General features: G+C 40.9%; 1 pseudogene; it reads right to left on the bottom strand.

Moving 5' to 3' along the window:
* Window positions 1-11,672: 11,672 nt before the first annotated feature.
* On the bottom strand, window positions 11,673-15,295 carry LOC118390726 (olfactory receptor 1496-like; annotated as a pseudogene).
* Window positions 15,296-19,636: the final 4,341 nt, after the last annotated feature.

Genomic DNA, 19,636 nt, shown 5'->3' with positions numbered 1-19,636 from the left:
TCGACCTCTGAAACCATTCTCCCTACCTCATGCCTTGCTGCCACTGTGGATTGGGGTATTGAGAACCTAGTCCGCAAGGCACAAAGCTCTCAGCCTGGACCTGAAGGGGGCTCGGCAAACTGGCCTTTTGTCCCTAATCCAGTCCGGTCCCGGGTCTGGAATGGGATCATTCCTCCAGGATGACCTGTCATCCAGGGTCCCGTCACTAGCCTTCCTCCTACAACGTTTCTAGTGGCCCACAACGGTTCCTGACGTCTCTGCCTTCGTCGCCGCTTGCACAGTTTGTGCGTAGAACAAGACTCCACGGCAAGCGCCTTCTGGCCTCCTTCAGTCACTACTGGTCCCTCATCGTCCCTGGTCTCATATATCTCTGGACTTTGTCACTGGGCTCCCTCCGTCTGATGGCAACACTGTCATTATCCAAGGCCGCCCATTTCATCTGACCCCCAAACTACCTTCTGACAAGGAGATTGCCCAGCTTATGGTGCAGAATGTCTTCCGAATCCATGGACTCCCGGTAGACATGGTCTCCGATCGGGGTTCTCGTTTCAGTTCTGGAAGGCATTCTGCACCCTTATTGGGTTGTCGGACCAGCCTGTCATCCAGATTCCATGCCCAAACTAACGGTCAGTCGGAGATAGCCAACCAAGACCTGGAGACCACCTTAAGGTGCCTGGTCTCAACCAACCCCACTACCTGTAGCCATCAACTGGTCTGGGTGGAGTATGCCCGGAACACCCTTCCCAGTTCTGTCACGGGACTCTCCCCTTTCGAGTGCTCTATGGGGTAACAGCCTTCACTTTGGGTTATTAAACATTGTATGACTCCAACCATCTGCCTCCTGTGTCTGCATCTGGGTCTCGCCTTGTGCCTTGATAGTAACCACATTCTGGGTAAGTTGTGTTTAATGGTCTCTTGGAAAAAGTCCTTGCACATCACTGGAACATTCATATGAAAACGTTAGATAATGGCGTAATGAGACTCTTAAGGGAACTTTCTCTAAAGTTGTGGGAACGTTTGTTGTTAGCTGCGATGTCAGTGCAAAAAGTAAGGCAATTACATCTCAACTTTAGTGTTCAGAGATTCTGAAGTTATTAACACTTCAAGACTGGGTGAACATACACTATATTTACAAAAGTCAGCCCCCAGCACTCTTAATTCTCAGCGAACGAGGTGTGCCTTGCAAGACCCAGACTCTGATGGGTCACAATAGATTAACTTAGCTCATGAGCATCTACAAGTTATATTCGGTGCCGACAGGGATGGCCGTCTCGCTTCGCGTTCCTAGGAAACTATGCAGTATTTTGTGTTTTTACGTGTTATTTCTTACATCGGTACCCCAGGTCATCTTAGGTTTCATTACATACAGTCAAGAAGAACTACTGAATATAAGAGCAGCGTCAACTCACCATCAGTACGACCAAGAATATGACTTTCGCGAAGCGGATCCTGTGTTCTGCCTTTCACCCAGGACAACGGAATGGATCCCAGCCGGGGATGGAATGGATCCCAGCCAAAAAAACGACTTCGTAAAAGGGGGAAACGAAGCGGTCTTCTGGTCAGACTCCAGAGACGGGCACATCGTGCACCACTCCCTAGCATTCTTCTCGCCAATGTCCAGTCTCTTGACAACAAGGTTGATGAAATCCGAGCAAGGGTAGCATTCCAGAGGGACATCAGAGACTGTAACGTTCTTTGCTTCACGGGAACATGGCTCACTGGAGAGACGCTATCGGAGTCGGTGCAGCCAGCTGGTTTCTCCACGCATCGCGCCGACAGAAACAAACATCTTTCTGGTAAGAAGAGGGGCAGGGGCGTATGCTTCGTGGTTAACGAGACGTGGTGTGGCCACAACAACATACAGGAACTCAAGTCCTTCTGTTCACCTGATTTAGAATTCCTCACAATCAAATGTCGACCACATTATCTACCAAGGGAATTCTCTTCGATTATAATCACAGCCGTATATATTCCCCCCCCAGGCAGACACATCGATGGCTCTGAACGAACTTTATTTGACTCTTTGCAAACTGGAATCCATATATCCTGATGCTGCATTCATTGTAGCTGGGGATTTTAACAAGGCTAATCTGAAAACAAGACTCCCTAAATTGTATCAGCATATCGATTGCGCAACCAGGGCTGGAAAAACCTTGGACCATTGCTATTCTAACTTCCGCGACGCATATAAGGCCCTGCCCCGCTCTCCTTTCGGAAAAGCTGACCACGGCTCCATTTTGTTGATCCCTGCCTACAGACAGAAACTAAAACAAGAAGCTCCCGCGCTGAGGTCTGTTCAACGCTGGTCCGACCAAGCTGATTCAACACTCCAAGACTGCTTCCATCAAGTGGACTGGGATATGTTTCGTATTGCATCAAACAACAACATTGACGAATACGCTGATTCGGTGAGCGAGTTCATTAGAACGTGCGTTGAAGATGTCGTTCCCATAGCAACGCTTAAAACATTCCCAAACCAGAAACCGTGGATTGATGGCAGCATTCGCCAATAGGTCCACAGACGATGCAATCTCAACCACACTGCACACTGCCCTAACCCATCTGGACAAGAGGAATACCTATGTGAGAATGCTGTTCATCGACAACAGCTCGGCATTCAACACCATAGTGCCCTCCAAGCTCGTCATCAAGCTCGAGACCCTGGGTCTCGACCCCGCCCTGTGCAACTGGGTACTGGACTTCCTGACGGGCCACCCCCAGGTGGTGAGGGTAGGCAAAAACATCTCCACCCTGCTGATCCTCAACACTGGGGCCCCACAAGGGTGCATTCTGAGCCCTCTCCTGTACTCCCTGATCACCCACGACTGTGTGGCCACGCACGCCTCCAACTCAATCATCAAGTTTGCGGACGACACAACAGTGTTAGGCTTGATTACCAACAACGACGAGACGGCCTACAGGGAGGAGGTGAGGGCCCTCGGAGTGTGGTGTCAGGAAAATAACCTCACACTCAACGTCAACAAAACTAAGGAGATGATTGTGGACTTCAGGAAACAGCAGAGGGAACACCCCCCAATCCACATCGATGGAACAGTAGTGGAGAGGGTAGTAAGTTTTAAGTTCCTCTGCGTACATATCACAGACAAACTGAATCGGTCCACCCACACAGACAGCATCGTGAAGAAGGCGCAGCAGCGCCTCTTCAACCTCAGGAGGCTGAAGAAATTTGGCTTGTCACCAAAAGCACTCACAAACTTTTACAGATGCACAATCGAGAGCATCCTGTCGGGCTGTATCACCGCCTGGTACAGCAACTGTTCCGCCCACAACCGTAAGGCTCTCCAGAGGGTAGTGAGGTCTGCACAACGCATCACCGGGGGCAAAGTACCTGCCCTCCAGGACACCTACACCACCCGATGTCACAGGAAGGCCATAAAGATCATCAAGGACAACAACCACCCGAGCCACTGCCTGTTCACCCCGCTATCATCCAGAAGGCGAGGTCAGTACAGATGCATCAAAGCTGGGACCGAGAGACTGAAAAACAGCTTCTATCTCAAGGCCATCACACTGTTAAACAGCCACCACTAACATTGAGTGGCTGCTGCCAACACACTGACTCAACTCCAGCCACTTTAATAATGGGAATTGATGGGAAATGATGTAAAATATATCACCAGCCACTTTAAACAATGCTACCTAATATAATGTTTACATACCCTACATTATTCATCTCATATGTATACGTATTAACTGTACTCTATATCATCTACTGCATCTTTGTGTAATACATGTATCACTAGCCACTTTAACTATGCCACTTTGTTTACATACTCATCTCATATGTATATACTGTACTCAATACCATCTACTGTATCTTGCCTATGCCGCTCTGTACCATCACTCATTCATATATCTTTATGTACATATTCTTTATCCCCTTACACTTGTGTCTATAAGGTAGTAGTTTTGGAATTGTTAGCTAGATTACTTGTTGGTTATTACTGCATTGTCGGAACTAGAAGCACAAGCATTTCGCTACACTCGCATTAACATCTGCTGACCATGTGTATGTGACAAATAACATTTGATTTGATTAGATTTGATTTCTTCAAGAATTAATGAGTATACTATATACACTATACACGCAATAGTATATGGACACCCCTTCAAATGAGTGGATTCGGCAATTTCAGCCACACCCGTTGCTGACGGGTGTATAAAATCGAGCACACAGCCATGCAATCCCCATAGACAAGCATTGACAGTAGAGCGGCCTTACTGAAAAGCTCAGCGACTTTCAACGTGGCACCGTCATTGGATGCCACATTTCCAACAAGTCTGTTTGTGAAATTTCTGCCCTGCTAGAGATACTCCTATCAACTGTAAGTGCTTTTATTGTCAAGTGGAATCGTCTAGGATCAACGGCTCAGCCGCGAAGTGGTAGGCCACACAAGCTCACAGAACGGGACCGCCAAGTGATGAAGCGCATAAAAATCGTCTGTCCTCGGTTGCAACACTCACCACCGAGTTCCAAACTGCCTCTGGAAGCTAAGAACTATTAGCAGGGAGCTTTCATGGCCGAGCAGCCCACACAAGCCTCAGATCACCATGGCCAATGTCAAGCGTCGGCTGGAGTGGTGTAAAGCCCGTCACCATTGTGCTCTGGAACAGTGAAAACGTGTTCTCTGGAGTGATGAATCACGCTTCACTATCTGGAAGTCCGACGGACGAATCTGGGTTTGGCGGTTGTAAGGAGAACTCTACCTGCCCCAATGCATATTTCCAACTGTAAAGTTTGATGGATGAGGAAAAATGGTCTGGGGCTGATTTTCATGGTTCGGGCATCTTAGTTCCAGTGAAGGGAAATCTTAATGTTACAGCTATCGTGTCTTTACTATCATTAAACTGAAGACTTATACATTTTATCAAAGATTCTCTGTAATTAGTATTACGCGATTAGACTGATTAATCGTGTAAATGTAATTAACTAGAAAGTCGGAGCACCAAGGAAAAATATTCAGATTACAAAATTATAATTTCCTAAAATAACGTTTCAATTATTTTATCTGATCAATTAGTCTTCAAATGAATTAATTATTTACTTTACCTCAGGTTAGTCTCATCCCAAACGTCGTAAATTATTGGTTATCTGCACAAACCCCGTCTTCACTATGAGTCACCCATACATCAAATGTCTTAAATAATTTATCTATTACTAATTTAGTAATTCACAGAAATGCATAAACATACAGTAAATATGGTTACAAGAAATGATAGGAGAATGTGCCCTAGTGGGCTAAACCGGCATGGCGGCTTGTCAGACAAAAGGGGAAGTGGGGGTCGACTAAGAAGTCACTCCAGAGTGCTAATTATAACAATTGAAATGCTAATCCCTTGCACATGAACGCTCACTCATTCGGGAACAATTGCAATCAATATATGTATTTCGCTCAGTGTGTCGTCTTGATTACTGGTGAAAAGTTTGTTTCTTTTGTAGAATCGTCTGTCTCTCTCCCCCTCTCTCTCTGTTGTGGTTAGAGTGAATTGTTCAGAGTGACATTCATTCGTTTTGTTATAGAATGGATGTTTCGGCAGTGGTTGTTCTTCGCGTTCAATGATACTGAATTCCTAGCTGCAGACTAGTAATTCATATCAAAGACTTGTTCTTATTCTGTTGGTATCGATAGTCTAAGAGTTTAACCACGTGGTATGGTTAAAAGATTCAGCAATGGTCCACAACCTTTGTTCTCCCCTAATGTAGAAAAACATGGTTTGGTGATAATTTCTCAAAGTTAAATTTTATTTGGAATGGCAGAAAAGGGCTGTCCCAGGACGCCTGACCCTAACTGGGCTCAGGGGCGGTCCAGGATGTCTGACCCTAACTGGGCTCAGGGGCGGTCCTCTGATTTAGTTAACTCCAATTCCCTTTTTGAGTTTCCCTTCATTAAACAGTCCAAAATCATATTACACCATTTTACAAACAGTATCATACTCACTCATTCATATTATACAACAATTAGATGTCAATCTCATATCTGAGGCTATTATATAAACAGCGTTATGGTAATGTGGCCACACCGTCTCCCATGAGCTTCCCCAAGTTGTAACAAACGGACCAGTTCGTAGCTGTATTCTTCCCCGATCTTTTATACTTTCTCCGGAACATGACATTTGTTCGTACCTCAAGTTCTGTGAGGTGGAAGGAATTGCTTTGTTCTCTATGAAAATGTACTCTCTCCATACTGTGTGTCCATGAGGAGATCCTCAGGAATTTACGACGTCTCTCTGACCACAGCAACCTAGTTGAAGGAGGCAAGGGGGGGCAGGGAGAGGGGGATGGGGCTTGCTATACCCAGAAGAGGCCAACGTCATGACACAGCATACAATGACCTTCTAGATGATTCTGTGCTTCCAGCTTTGTGGCAACAGTTTGGGGAAGGCCCTTTCCTGTTTCAGCATGACAATGCTCCTGAGCACAAAGCGAGGTCCATACATGCCTTTCCAGAAGAGTGGAGGCTGTTATAGGGGAATCAACTCCATATTAATGCCCATGATTTTGGAATGAGATGTTTGATGAGCAGGTGTCCACATACTTTTGGTCGTGTAGTGTAGGTTGGCAGCCATTAACTCTCTCTCTCTTATAATAAACACAAACTGGTGCACAGAGGCAGACAGACAGACATACGAGAACTGGCAATAATAAACCAGTACTGTAAATTGTGAATCATTGATCAGAAACACATGTCTATTTTTGTATGCATGCTATCTATCCAAATGTTTGTAATTGGTTTTGTATTCCGAGCAGGGCCCGGTTAATTCAGGGGCTTACCGGGGCTGAGGACCCTGGGCCCAGGCCTATGGGGGGCCCAAGAGGCCAACAAAATGTTTACTGTAATAATAATAATTTTTATCTAACCACAGGAGTCCTCTCTCAATTTTGAAAATACACCAGAGACCATAATTTAGGCACAGAGGATCAATAGTTTATAAAAAATAACTGTAGATTAGGTTTTATCTCAAGTACACACAGGTATCTGCCAAAATTAAGGAAACGCCAACATAAAATGTCTTAAAAAGGTGTTGCGCCACCACGAGCTGCCAGAACAGTTTCAATGCAGCCATGGCATAGACCTAAACCATGCCAGGAAAATGCACCCCACACACAACATATTCTTTGTATCCCTCGTTTACTCAAATGTTTCCTTTATTTTGGCAGTTACCGGTATGCCGACAGTTGGAAAGGCTGCATTATAGGCTGCAGCTAGTTGCGGTTGTGGCCAAAGACATATAGTCCATAGAAGGGTCTCCTAACCTCTTATCCTGGCAATTTGACTATGAAACTCATGGGTACACTAGCAATGGATGCCAGTCCTGACTGGAATGGGAACTATCTATGGATTATATTTTTATGGTTGGTTGCGGCTGTCAGTTTGCCTTTTGCAGATTTCAAAAAGAAAAACGTAAAGTATTGGAAAGCAAATGCCGACTGCTGAAAAGTGAAGACTATCTGTCTGTAGAACCAATAGAAATAATCAGTTCTCAACAACTCCCAATTTGTAGGGGAGGGGCGCGGGGGAGGGAGCCTATAAAAAAAACATAGCCCCAGGGCCTATGATGTCTTAATCCGGCCCTGATTCCTAGGTGTGTGTGTGATCTGAAGAACAGGGAACCCATCGTGCACATTGTGTTCCTAATAAATATTTTACATTTGAAGTAAAAACAACATAAGAAAGTGTTACATTTCAAAGTGTTCTCTGCAAAAAGGTAAATAGCTGTATGTAAGAAGCTGTTCAATGTTTGAGCATGCTTTGTGTTTTATGTTTGTTCATTGATGAAGGACAAGCCGGAGGGTAAGTTTAATTACCTTTAGTAACCCAATGCTGCCTGGAGCTAGCAATGTACAACAGCGTGTAACCATCAGAGGTGGGACCAGATCACTATTATTCGTGTCACAAGCAAGTCGTCAGTCACAATAAAGGTCTTAGTCTCAAGTTGAGTCCAAGGTCGAGTCTCGAGTCAAGTCCAAGTTGTGCATTCTACGAGCAAGTCAAGTTTGAGTCAATGTCGAGTCACAAGTTTTTTCAAGTCAATTCTCAAATAGTAAAAAATAAATCTACACATGCAATGACAACTACAAATGTGTCCATTTATTGAGGCTATCAGACATCCCTTTTCATTATTTTTTATGAAACACATTTTGACAAGCAGTTTTGACATGCCAAAAGACCAGTAGCTAGGCCTGTGCTAGGAATTGTTGCTTGATGCCCATTGCTGGTGAGCTTGAAAAGTAATATTCTTGACCACCAAACTGTTTTTGGAGGTGGATATTTGATTTTTTGGCAATTTGCTCTCCCTACAATATGACATGTTGCAGACGCACAATTGGCCTTGCGTCGTCCGGGTTAGGGAGGGTTTGGCCGGTAGGGATATCCTTGTCTCATCGTGTACTAGCGACTCCTGTGGTGGGCCGGGCACAGTGTGTGCTGACCATGTCGCCAGGTGTACGGTGTTTCCTCTGACACATTGGTGCGGCTGAAATTCAGTGTTTTCCTGGGATCTAAGCTCATGAAAACATGTCCCCTTTGTGGGTCCGAAGCGAGATTTGGTTGAGGGTCCCCCCCACCCCGTGGGCAAAACATTTTATTGACCGCGGAGAGGAAAGGGTTTTAAAGTACATTTCCTGCAATTCTACACGTTTTGCCATGGGGAGAGAAAATGCTGCAGTTTTAAAGCTAATTTCCTGCAATTCTACATATTTTGCCATGTTAATATGATATCTGAGTGAGAGTGACTAACAAAATCAATGTAGGTCTCTTGGATGTCTAGGGCCCTGGGCATGTGTCCTGCTTGCCCTGTCGGTATTCGTCCATGATAACTACAAGTTTAGGTAACTGGCTAGAATAATTTACCAATCTAAAAATTGTTAGCTGCCATGGCTAATTGAGTGACTCAGAGTGGCTGACATAACAAGACAAAACTGCTGATGCACAACAAAATTGCATCTTGTGTATTCCACTATTCTACATGAACTGTGTGGTCCTTTGTAGCTTAGTTGGTGGCTTAAGTTAGTTTTTTTACATCCCAATATTGCACTTTATATACATATGTACATCACAGAAGACTTCCCAGTTGTCTTGAACTCACTGAAGTCAAGTTTTCGCAGTTCTGAGTTAACAGTTGTTTTGAGCGCGGAACAAATCATGCTTCATTGACAGCATGGCAAATGTTGAATGTTTATCATTTTAAACTTGGAAAAGAGCCCCTTATTTCCAGATATGGGACCACACAGCAACTCCACTGAATAACAGGCTAGTGATTGCTTCACAATGCTTGCAGTTAGCTACTGTCACTGATTTCTTCCAAACCACTCATTGTTGAAATTGCGATTGTGTAATGTTTATTTCCAATGGCCGATGAGCACCGATACGTTGTAGCTATAGTTTCTCTTCATTATTTCTCCTCATATGACAAGGATTAAAACAGATTTGCCAGTGAATAGTCAACTTGATTCGTGATGATGACTGCCAGCTAAGATTTTGAAAGTATGATGTTGACCTAATCAGTCCAATTAAAGCTATGGTAGATATAACGTGATTTGACGTAATTTTATCTGTGGCCAATGACTTTGAGCCTTCTTGGATGGGCACTTCTAATGTAACTCTATAGCAGCACCCAAAGGGCTAGAATTTTCTAGCTCTACCCTTAGACTTGGCGGTGACGTAGTGTCCCCATGAGTGACAGAACACTGAGCCAATCACGGCACAACTCTCCGTATTTTCTGCTGGCTTGCCCCACCACCACAGAAAGCACTGAGCTAGGCGGAAACACCTGCATTTTGGAGCTGCCTTACTCAAGAAAACAAAAAGAGACCATGTTTGTATGTGGCTTATTAACTCAATGATACATTTTTTTTTTACATTTTACATTTGACATTGTTTGCAAACTGATATGTGACACGTATTAATGCCAAAATAACATTTTGTGGGGGGGCAAAAATTGTGGGGCTCAAAAAAAGTGGGTCTCTGTGCTGAATGACAGGTCGCAGTCATGGTGAATACTGTTACAGATGTGTTGTCCATGTTTGTCTTGAATTCTGCCTTTATAGAACTGTGCATGTGCTTGTTGAAGGTTCAATCAATAATTTATTTTTCTCCAATATACAGTTGAAAATTAAAACTTGTTTTTCAATCACTACACAAATGTAATGTTAACAAACTATAGTTTTGGCAAGTCGGGTAGGACATCTGCTTTGTGCATGACACTAGTCATTTTTCCAACAATTGTTTACAGACAGATTATTTAAGTTGACTGTGCCTTTCAACAGCTTGGAAAATTCCAGAAAATTATGTCATGGCTTTAGAAGCTTATGATAGGCTCATTGACATAATTTGAGTCAATTGGAGGTGTACCTGTGGATGTATTTCAAGGCCTACCTTCAAAGTCAGTGCCTCTTTGCTTGACATGGGCAAATCAAAATAAATCAGAAATCAAGTCTGGTTCATCTTTGGGAGACATTTCCAAACGCCTGAATGTACCAGGTTCATCTGTACAAACAATAATACGCAAGTATAAACACCATGGGACCTCGCAGCTGTCATACTGCTCAGGAAGGAGACGTGTTCTGTCTCCTAGAGATGAACGTACTTTGATGCGAAAAGTGCAAATCAATCCCAGAACAACAGCAAAGGACCCTGTGAAGATGACGGAGGAAACAGGTACAAAAGTATATTTAGCCAAAGTTAAACGAGTCCTATATCGACATAACCTGAAAGGCCGCTCAGCAAGGAAGAAGCCACAGCTCCAAAACCGTCATAAAAACTCCAGACTATGGTTTGCAACTGCACATGGGGACAAAGATCATACTTTTTTGGAGGAGCTTGCAAGCCGAAGAACACCATCCCAACCTTGAAGCATGGGGGTGGCAGCATCATGTTGGGGGTGCTTTGCTGGAGGAGGGACTGGTGCACTTCACAAAATGGATGGCGTCATGAGGAATGAAAATTATGTGGATATATTGAAGCAACATCTCAAGACATCAGTCAGGAAGTTAAAGCTTGGTCGCAAATGGGTCTACCAAATGGACAATGACCCCAAGCATACTTCCAAACTTATGGCAAAATGGCTTAAGGACAACAAAGTCAATGTATTGGAGTAGCCATCACAAAGCTCTGACCTCAATCCGATATACATTTTTTGGGCAGAACTGAAAAAGCATGTGCGAGTAAGGAGGCCTACAAACCTGACTCAGTTACACCAACTCTGTCAGGAGAAATGGGCCAAAAATCACCAAACTTATTGTGGGAAGCTTGTGGAAGGCTACCCGAAATGTTTGACCCAAGTTAAACAATTTGAAGGCAATGTTACCAAATACGGATTGAGTGTATGTAAACTTCTGACCCACGGGGAATGTGATCAACGAAATAAAAGCTGAAATAAATCATCCTCTCTACTATTATTCTGACATTTCACATTCTTAAAATAAAGTGGTGATCCTAACTGACCTAAGACAGGGAATTTTTACTTGTATTAAATGTCAGGAATTGTGAAAAACTGAGTTTAAATGTATTTGGCTAAGGTGTATGTAAACTTCAGACTCAACTGTCGTGGGTCAAATTGTATTCACAATCAAAGCTGTAGCAAAACACAGGCACATAGACACAGGTTATGATGGTAAGATATTTTAATATGTGACACATATTATTGCCAATATAACATGCAAAACAGGCAAGCCTGTTTGTTTTTGGGGGGGCAAAAAATGTGGGTTAGGGTTAGGGCTCTGCCCCACCTGTGCTGAATGACAGGTCGCCACTGCACTCTCTGAATTAATTTTAATTCAACTACTGAAAACCCTCCCACTTGCTGGCCAACAGATCTTCTCTGTAGTTTCCATTCAATAGGGTTTTCAGTACATTTATCTTAAGCTATCCCTTTCAATGCGGTGTACATTTAATTATAATTTTGTGGACAGACTCTCTCCAATACATGGAGAGAACAGATTCAGAATAGATGGATTAATGAAAGAATGCCATCTATGCATCTTCATCTCAGTTTCAGCAGCAACTTGTAGATTTAAAAATAGCCTGATCTTGTAGATTCTTTAGGCACATTTTAGGGTTAGGAAAGCATGTATGAATCATTAAATAAACGTGTTTGGAGAGCCTTTACGCACAAAATATATTGATGAATCAAAAATACATGGGTTTGATTCATCCTGAATCCTGGAAAAAAGTGTACAATAGGGGTTGAACAATAGTCCTATAAATATACCCTTAATCCTCACTATTCATGGAACTGTATGACAACAGTCCAGTCGGTGTGAACCATGAGCCAGGCTCCAGGTTTAAACTGCTACCTGGTCTGAGTTCCATAATGATTCAAATAGACTACTTGTCCCAAATTACTGCACAACATTAGCCTAATATGATCCACTAATGTGATCCACGTGATAGAGGAAAGAAAGGTACACGGAATGGAATGATGAAAAATGTACGCTACAAATTGAAGAAAACTAACACTAAAGTAACAGTTAGAAATGTATGTGTGTATTACTGACGGTGGCTCCCGATAGTGGCTAATATATGACATGATACACAATGTAATATAAAACGGAGAAAAGCACAAGCATAGGCTATAATTAAAACATACATCAACTCGGCAGGTTCAGCCCTACAGAAGCCTCTAACTTGGGTGTCCAAATTTCATCCATGCAAATTGTGAGGGCACACAATTTAAATGTTGAATAACGGCACAGCTGTTTAGTCCAGCCTATTTCACTGTGGAAAAGGGGACGCCACACGTCATGTTTATATGATTTTCACTTTGCTTCCATATGGCTAGTTTCACATTTATCTACATGGTTCCCAAGGAAAAACAATCTAAAACAATTGCTATGTGTATTCACAATCCCCTTCTACTAACGGACTACTTATTTTCCTAGCTCTTTTATATTGCTCTTATCCATTTATAAATTACAGTGCATGGAGAATGCTAGGATTTCTGTCAGAAAAAAAAGTAGATGCTTTCTCTACTGAGAAACCGGCAGGTTTGCTCGACCTTATTCAAGGTTTCTTGGCGCATAAAGGTGGTGTATAGAATAGGGTTCATCTGTAGACACCTCCGCCACACCTTCATTTCTTAAATCTCCACCCTGAGCCAATGGGTGAATAGCATGCTATTCTCATGCTTAAATTCAAGGTCAGAATATGCATAGAGATAAAAGTACATAAAAAGGAATTACTTTCCATTTGCGTGTGCTTACCCTGGGTTGGAATCGGGGCCAATGTGAATAGCGCATCAATGCAAGGGCTCCCAATCATCATTACTAACATCAGCCATTTGTCAAGCAAAGTAAAACATTCAGAAATGATGGATTTACAGCCAGTCTATATTTTCCATTTTGATCATTACAAACTCTTGTATTCGTTTATACATACCACAGATAACCCATGATTTAGGTCGATGATTGATATTTCCAAAATAAAGGAAATCGCACACAAAAAACACAGTTGTTTACATTTACATTTAAGTCATTTAGCAGACGCTCTTATCCAGAGCGACTTACAAATTGGTGCATTCACCTTATGACATCCAGTGGAACAGCCACTTAATCTGGTACTTTTCATTTTTATTATTGAATTGACAGAGAAATCCATTAAATATATATAAGTTACAATTATTGTTCATCACTTAACAAATGTGAATTTATTCTTTCTCATTCTCTATGTACAGTAGGCCTCAGGCCTCAGACTAAAATGTAGTCTGGTGACTGATGCGGCTGTATGCTGTATACGATATTAAATATAAAACCTAGACTTGACTCAGCCCTTTTTTGACCAATTGTGTATTTAGATACAACAGATGTGAAGGGCAGCTCTCTGAGACAGGGAAGACAGTGGCAGAAATAGTTCTAATCATACAAGTAATCATACTAATAATGATGACAACATGAAAATATACACTATTGTGGATTACAGATGCTTTTCATTGTTTTCATACACTTTATTTATAGTGACTTTAGAACTAAAATAATGTTTACAGCATAATTGTAGGTCTACATGGTGGTTTTGAAAAGTATATTCACAAATGTGAAGTGTAAATATCCCATTCAATTCTGTTATAATAGGGTTCATGTAAAGCTCGACAGGCTCCACCCACATCTTGATGAGACATTTACATACAGTATCTGTTTCATGTACATCTTGCCATAATTGCACGTTGCAGTTTTTCGGTGACATTGCTTTTACTTTAACAATTTATTCATTATTCATCATGAAAACTTTGTCTACAGGACTAGAACTGTGTTTAACCCATTTTTAACAGGAGGTCAACCTGTTAGACACACGGCATATTTTTAAGACATGCGTTCTGATGGCTTGATTGGCCATTCCGTAAATTGCAGGGTTTATCAATGGTGTAAGCAATGTATAGTATAGTGACATGATGATCCGAACCATAAAAGATGTCCCACTCATGTTAAATCTACTTTGAGCTATTTCAAAAAACCCTCCAATAGAGTAGTTTATTACTGAAAGTAAATGAGGGATGCACGTTTTCAGTGCTTTGACCTGAGATTCTTTTGAGGATTTCAGACAGACCCTGTAAATGTGTGCATATGAGAATATAATCATGAGGAGCTGTGGGATCATAATGAAAGCCATTAGCACAAGTCCTACAATACTACTAAGATGTAGTAGAACACGCATTTTTCACCAATTCAAAATTGACACAAAACAATTTAAAATGTATGAACCTCCCACAAAACCTCAATCTCAAAGTAAAGCCGAAGTACATCAGAAAGAGAGAAAAGGGATATAGCCATGCCAATGCAATAAGTTTACACATCTTGGGAATAGACATAATGCTGTGATAATGTAGTGGATGACAGATGGCAACATACCGGTCATATCCCATGACAGCCAAAATATGAAATTCAACCGCTGCATATGTATGTACCCAATAGATTTGTATTAGACACCATGGCAATGATATCTCATATGTCTCAGACAAAAGTAGAATCAGAGTCGAGGGAAGAAATCCAGTGCTGCCGTATAGTCCGTTAGCAGCTAAGTTACATATGAACACGTACATGGGTTGATGCAGAGCTCTCTGACAGCATATCACAGCAATCAGCAGCAAATTGAAAGAGATGATCAAAATATACAACAACATAAATATCCAAAACTGCAGGTACTTGTTATTTTCCATGACAGCATACGCAGTCATGGTAAATACTGTTACAGATGTGTTGTCCATGTTTGTCTTGAATTCTGAAAAGACAAGAAACATTGCCTTTATACAACTCAACCCTTCAGAAAGTATTTATACCACTTGTCTATTACACATTTTGTTACATCCTGAATTCAAAATGGATGAAGTATATTTTATTCTCACCCATCCACCCACCCTGTTATGACAAAGTGAAAACATTTTTATACATTGTTTTGCAAATGTATAGAAAATTTAATGCAGAAATATCTCATTTACATAAGCTACCGTTCAAAAGTTTGGGGTCACTAAGAAATGTCCTTGTTTTTTAAAGAAAAGCACATTTTTTGTCCTTTAAAATAACATCAAATTGATCAGAAATACAGTGTAGATATTGTTAATGTTGTAAATGACTATTGTAGCTGGAAACTGCTGGAAATATCTACATAGGCGTACAGAGGCTCATTATCAGCAACCATCACTCCTGTGTTCCAATGGCACATTGTGTTAGCTAATCCAAGTTGATCATTTTAAAAGGTTAGTTGATCATTAGAAAACCCTTTTGCAATTATGTTGGCACAGCTGAAAACTGTTGTTCTGATTAAAGAAGCAATAAAACTGGCCTTCTTGTTGAGTATCTGGAGCATCAGCATTTGTGGGTTCAATTACAGGTTCAAAATGGCCAGAAACAAAGACTCATCATTCTGTTCTTGTTCTGAGAAATGAAGGCTATTCCATGTGAGAAATTGCCAAGAAACTGAACATTTCGTATAATGCTGTGTACTACTCCCTTCACAGAACAGCGCAAACTGTCTCTAACCAGAATAGAAAGAGGAGTGAGAGGCCCCGTGCACAACTGAACAAGTGAACAAGTACATTAGAGTATCTAGTTTGAGAAACATACACCACACAAGTCTTCAACTGGCAGCTTCATTAAATAGTACCTGCAAAACACCAGTCTCAATGTCAACAGTGAAGAGGCAACTCCGAGATGCTGGCTTTCTAGGCAGAGTTGCAAAGAAAAAGCCATATCTCAGGATGGCCATTAAAAATAAAAGATTAAGATGGGCAAAAGAACACAGACACACAGAGGAACTCTGCCTAGAAGGCCAGCATCCCGGAGTCGCCTCTTCATTGTTGACGTTGAGACTGGTGTTCTGTGGGTAAAACACACATAAATAAGATAAAACATGAAATTGTCTTCATTTATTCTTCATCGAAATAACTTATTATTCTCAACAACCTTTAAATTCCACCTAGTGCAAACACTTAGTAAATATGATCTACATTAATCTCTTATCCATTGTATGAATATGGTCATTTGATTTGTTTAATTAAAAGCATTAAGGTTCTACCATGTTCCGACTAGCAGGGACGTCATGGAACAATTACCTCTGAGAACAATTACCTCTGTCATTATTCAAACTGGATAGAGAATTGTTAAAGGCCTGTTGCGGTCAAAAAGGTAATTTCCTGTGTTTTACATATATTTCCACACTATGAGGTCGGAATAATTCTATGAAATTGTGAAAATGATGTTAATACCCTTTTAGTGTACGAACTGTTTGAAAAGACCACCTGAAATTTCTACCTGTTTTGGTGGGATGGAGTTTTGGCCAAATTAGTTATTTTTAATCTTTATTTAACAAGGCAAGTCAGTTAAGAACAAATGTTTATTTTCAATTATGGCCTCTGAACAGTGGGTTAACTGCTTTGTTCAGGGGTAGAACAACAGATTTGTACCTTGTCAGCTCAGGGATTTGATGTTGCAACCTTTCAGTTACTAGTCCAACGCTCTATCCACTAGGATACCTGCCGCCCCATGTAGACCAATAAGAAAGAGAATTCCAAACTGCTCTTCCAATAACAGCTCGTTTTCAGTTTCAGTGTTGAAAACAATCACAGTAAGGTACTTAAATGTTACACAGAAATGATTTGACAATGAACTAATGAAATGGCTTTAACTAGCCTTTATAAATACATTATTTCTAAATATCATTGTACCTTCAGACAACTTAGATCCCTAGTTATTGAATTAAACAATAATAACTCAACAGGAAATGACTCAAAACAAGGAAACAAATGTAGACAATAAACACATTTTAAAGAAAATAATTAAAGGAGAAACCATAAATTAAGAGTTATTCAGAAAACTAAAATGCAGTGTGCATGATTTACCTGTTTCTGAGAGTCTGAGAGTTAAATAAAGGTTAAATAAAAATTCAATGAAATGTCCCTCTCAATCCAACACTGCCAGTGTTACACCTCCCCAGGCTGGCAGAAGTGAATGAAAATGTTGCATCAAGTGTCTTTTTGTTAAGACATGTAAAAACATGACGTCAGTTATTTGTGCAACATATTTGACTGATGTTGAGTATTCCAATCCCACAGGACACTAGCTGTAATCTGTGTGTTCCTAGACACACCGTGTCAATAACACTTTCTGAAACAATGTCAAATATAGTAGTGACCTGACAAATATGCTTAACTGCACAAATTAATTGCATTTTAATTGATCAACTTATTTATTTAATGAGAAAAACATCTTGGTACAGGATCACACACAGTGAGCAATACTTTTGTTGGTTAGGGCCCTGACATTAAAGGGATAGTTAGTTTTTTAAAAGTTTTATCTTATGTTTGACTAAACAAGGGTGTTGTCGTTTGATCCTTATAGATTCAAATCAAATCAAATCAATTTGTCACATACACATGGTTATCAGATGTTAATGCGAGTGTAGCGAAATGCTTGTGCTTCTAGTTCCGACAATGCAGTAATAACCAACGAGTAATTTAACCTAACAATTCCAAAACTACTACCTTATACACAAGTGTAAAGGGATAAAGAATATGTACATAAAGATATATGAATGAGTGATGGTACAGAACGGCATAGGCAAGATGCAGTAGATGGTATCGAGTACAGTATATACATATGAGATGAGTAATGTAGGGTATGTAAACAAAGTGGCATAGTTAAAGTGGCTAGTGATACATGTATTACATAAAAATGCAGTAGATGATATAGAGTACAGTATATACGTATGAGTATACATATGAGATGAATAATGTAGGGTATGTAAACATTATATTAGGTAGCATTGTTTAAAGTGGCTAGTGATATATTTTACATCAATTTCCATCAATTCCCATTATTAAAGTGGCTGGAGTTGATTGGTTTGGTTGCTGGTTATTGCTGGTTATTTAGAAATGTCCAGGATGTTATAATAATAATAATTACAACAATTAATTTCTTTGCATAGCACATTTAATACACAGAATGCAGCTCAAAGATTCAAATAATTGGCTAACAAACATAACAGGTCAATTTTGGGGGGAGATTCAATGAAATGTATTCAGTTTGGATGAAAAAAGCAACACCCTAGGTCAGGGCAATTCATCTATATTCTTATGGGAGCCAAGTATTGCAATTATTCTTCCGAAGAACTATAAAAAACAGCATGCACACACACCATATAAAACACTTAAAGATCCCCGCCAGCCTCTGTAGAACCTCATTTATTACCTCATTTACTTAACAAAAGGCTCAATAGGTAGTCCAGGTGTCCTCTGACATGGCACAAGTGGGAGTGGGTCTTTTCTCTTTTGTCCTCAATTGCTCCTCAATTGTTCCAGCAAGCAAGGGGGAGGCCGATGACATCACAGTACACGATCAGACCAACTCCTTGAATTGCCAAACACTTAATTTTCGCAGTTGTGTCTAAACTACTTTCTTTTTCTTTTTAAATGTAACCATTGAGTGTGTGTTCTTTACTGTATTTGTACTTGGAATATCGTTTTTTAACTGGAAGAGTTTAAAAAATAGCTGGAGTGGGACTTTAATAAAAATCCCCTGAAAACAAAGCATTTTAGCTATTATATTTACTGCCCTAACACACGGATAGTGATAACATGGACCAACCAGCTACTTTTATTTTTGTGCTTTTGAATCAGTCTGAATGAAGTATACTTTGAATATATTTTCCTCAGTCAATGAAAAAGATTTCATCCTCACTCTATGTACAACAGACTGTATGTTGTAAATGTCAAAAACACAATGTTGACGGCTCAGTACATCACCGGGATCAAGCTTCCTGCCATCCAGGACCTCTATACCAGGCGGTGTCAGAGGAAGGCCCTGAAAATGGTCAAAGACTCCAGCCACACTAGTCATAGACTGTTCTCTCTGCTACCGCACAGCAAGTGGTACCGGAGTGCCAAGTCTAGGTCCAAGAGGCTTCTAAACAGCTACTACCCCCAAGCCATAAGACTCCTGAACAGCTAATCAAATGGCTACCCAGACTACCCCCCAAAAAAAAAGCTGCTACTACTCTCTGTTATTATCTATGCATAGCCACTTTAATAACCCTACCTAGATGTACATAATTATCTCAATTACCTCGACACCAGTGCCCCCACACATTGACACATTGATTCTGTACCGGTACCCCCTGTATATCGCCCCACT

This window comes from Oncorhynchus keta, chromosome 11 (genome assembly GCF_023373465.1).
Source record: "Oncorhynchus keta strain PuntledgeMale-10-30-2019 chromosome 11, Oket_V2, whole genome shotgun sequence".
Taxonomy (NCBI): domain Eukaryota; kingdom Metazoa; phylum Chordata; class Actinopteri; order Salmoniformes; family Salmonidae; genus Oncorhynchus; species Oncorhynchus keta.
Note: the sequence above shows the minus strand (reverse complement) of the source record. Positions and strands in the feature narration are given on the sequence as shown.